Source organism: Galeopterus variegatus, unplaced genomic scaffold, assembly GCF_000696425.1.
Source record: "Galeopterus variegatus unplaced genomic scaffold, G_variegatus-3.0.2 Scaffold1971, whole genome shotgun sequence".
Lineage (NCBI taxonomy): Eukaryota > Metazoa > Chordata > Mammalia > Dermoptera > Cynocephalidae > Galeopterus > Galeopterus variegatus.
The window spans coordinates 225281-228800 of record NW_007728082.1 but is presented as its reverse complement, the minus strand read 5'-3'; positions in this window follow the sequence as shown (position 1 = coordinate 228800).

Sequence of the window (3520 nt, the reverse complement as noted above, 5' to 3'; positions counted from 1 at the left end):
GCGGCGCACTGTAGCAGTGCGCCACCGGGCCGGCCCTAAATATAAAATCTTAATATGACCTCCCCTCTCCAATCTCCCACCTCTATTTAATTAGTCATGCTTGCTGCAGATTTTACCACCTTATTATCTCTTCCCTCTTCACTTTCTCCAGCATATCCTTCAATCAGGGTCTTATGTCCTGATTCCTTCTTTTCTTCCTTTATTCAGCAAATACTTACTGGGTATCTATTATGTTTATCTACATTACATTGCTATCTAAGTGATATTTCAGATCTGTAAATTTGATCTTGTTCTTCCTCATTTGTTCAAAAGAGACCACCAGGAACAAGATCATGAAGAGCTTCATAGACTAAACTAAACGGTTCAAATGTTACTCTGAAAGCTAAAGGAAGCCACGGAAAGAGTGACATATCTCCATTGTATTTTAGAAAAACACTCTGAAAGGACTGAAGATGGTTTCCTGGAGGACAACCCACTGAAGGGATGTTTGAGAGTGGAGCTGGTGAAAGATACTGAGCAGGAATGGGATAAATATTCGAAGAGAATGAGTCACAGTAGCCACAGAGGATAGAGAATTTTAAAGGAAGGAGTTCACAAAAAGACTTTTATCCTTAAGAGAGGGCAGGCTCTCACCAATTATCTGTCATTCTTTCTTTCTTTGGGAACAGTGTGTGAGGAGATGGGAGAGGCCATGTTAGGGGTTGGGGCTAGAATGTGATGATGTCAGAGAATGACTCTCTTACATGCCCCAGGTTTTCATCTTGTGACACTCGGGCTTGACACTTATGTCTATGGTAAATTGAGAGTGCAGAAGAGGAGAACTGCAGTTTGTAAGGTCAGTCCTGTTCTCATTTTTCTGAAGTCACTCCCTGACACTGTCTCCCACACTCCTTGCTCTCCTCTTTGCACCATGGTAGGCAATTCAGATTTTATCCCAGAATGATGTGAAATGGGTGAAGACTGTATTCAATACTCTATCTGCTATTCTGAATTACAATTTTTCCTTATTCTGTTTAACATCTCAAATTCTATTTATTCATATAATTCACAAGGAATTATATTTTCAGTCAAATTACAGTATAAAATGTTCCAGATAACACAGTGCCAGCAGTGGAAACATGACCCAAATTTGCATATTCAGAACACACTATAATTATTAAATTGCTAAGGAGAAACTAATGCCTAGAATAATTTGCTTCTAAATTAAATTCTCAAAGAAAAAAATCAAAATTTATCTTTTCATTATGTTTGATTTTGCTAATTTTCAATTGGGTTGAGATTTTAAGTCAGTGAGGGTTCTTTTAGCAGCAACCTGCAGTGTCTTCCACTGGTCCCATTAAGGGGGGTTGAGAATCAACTGGACACACTGTATGATTACAATAGGACTTGCTCATTCATATGTTTGAGAAAGCAAAAACATCTGCAGATGCCACAATCTTAGCAAAACAATAATACTATCCAGGCCCTCGCTGCAGATGTCAGCCAAGGATCATGCATTTAGTGATATCTGGAAGATAAATAGAAAAAAAAATAGAAATACTTTTGGTTTTAGCTTCTTCATAATAGTGGTCAATTGGCTATCAATAGTTTCCACTTCTGCAAGTCCAAGGTTTTCATAGCTGCAAGAGCAGAAGTCCAATGAAAAGCAATAGCCTGTACAATGCACTTCTTCAAAATAAGCTTTTACTTAAAAAAAACTTAAAGCCCTCTTTATTGGTTAATCTTTACTATTCCAGTGGATCCATCTCTACCATTTATTTTCCTCTTAGCATGACTTGACTTTTTTTTTTTTTTTTTCCATTATGGGTCATTTTGCAGCAGCTGAGAAATAGGATGAGGGTGGACAAACAGCACTCTGTTAGGTTTCTTCTACCAGTATTCAGGACTCCAAAAATTTCACCTCCTACAGATCAGGAGATGCTTACTCCAGCCCTACACTTCATATTCTAGGCCGAGATGCCTCCCAACGGTGCGTGCTCAAAAGTGTGCTCATTTAATAGGAGCCTTTCCTCGTTCTAGCTAAGATCTTACTCATTCTGTGTGGGACAAGTCCCAGAAAATGTGATACTGCCTCTCCACTTTAAATTCTTCTGACATCAAGAAAGAACATCATATTTACACTCATGATCAGATTTCTTCTTGTTCTATTCGAAGGCTCTGAAATGCCCATCATTACTACTAAGATGAACCCCTGTTCTGGTTAAAACCTAACTGGTTCTAAGCTCAAGAACACTAGTCAAAGTCTTGCTTAAAATCTTCACCCAGCCACTTGCTCACTTGTACCAAAGTTTTTAGCTACATAACCTAAACCTGTTAACCCTAGCTACATTCATGTAGACTCCAGCAATAATATAAGCTTCTGCTGACTTCAATGTTGAAAGAACCGAGAAACCACCACTTGTTAAAACGGTTCATTTCAGCTACAATAGAAAGTTCAATCTGTCCATGTCATATTTTGATTTAAAACTAAGTCCTGATTCTATTCTCATCATTTTCCAGCAGATGCACCTTGTGTTGGGGATTTAGAATAAGTAACCACACTTTTTCACTAGTTTCATGGATTCTGAATAGAAAAATAAGTATATTTTTTAGGAGACAGATAAAGATCAAAATGTCAACATTATTTGTTGATAAAACTGTTTTGGAAAAATCTGGCTTACACTTGAGGCCAAAATGGGCCTCTTCTTATTTTCTCCCTGAATTATACTATCCTTCCCACTAGCAGGCTCAGTGGCTGGAAAACTATAGGTTTTACTTTCCCACACTGCCCTAGCGAAAAGCATTCAATGAAGCTTGCAAGCAGGCAACTAAAAAAGACAAAATAAAATAAAATAAGGGGCAGTTTGCATGAGAACAATGATCTTTACTTCATTAACTATACATATTATTAATCAGATGCTCACCAGTATTAGGGAGGTTTGGGATATGGTGAGTGGAGTCATGAGCAGTGGTTTTCTTCCCAATATTTCTAAGAGAATGGATATTCCTGTTTTATGACCTGAGACAGGAGTATGGCAGGACAGGGAGGATGGTTCTCCCTGCAGAAGAGATGACAATGTCAAATGCCACAAGAAAAGGTCAAAGTAAAGTTCAAGGTTGAATTTGCATTTGTAACAAGTTCCCAGGTAACGATGCTGCTGGTCTGGGAACCACATTTGGAAAACCACTGCTATAGAGTGTTGAGGGCAAAAGCTAACTTGCAGTTGTAGGGTAAATGGACTATGAGAAAGCACAGGAAGGGTGTGTTGGATATTCTTTTAAGAAACTTAGCTATGAAGAAAAGTAGAGAGAGAAATAAATGTTGGGACTGGAGGTTATGTGGAGCTGAGAATAGATTTCTTTTAAGTTATGCAGATATCTTTATTTCCATGGCATTTATTGTAAGGGAATTGGTTTTGATGCACATTTACAACTGAACACTGTTATAAACTATTTTTATAGTGGTTGTGTGCTGGATATCATCTGTCCCAGAAGAGCCACTCTCTCCATTTTTTACCATACTCTGGTATCTCCCTTGCTA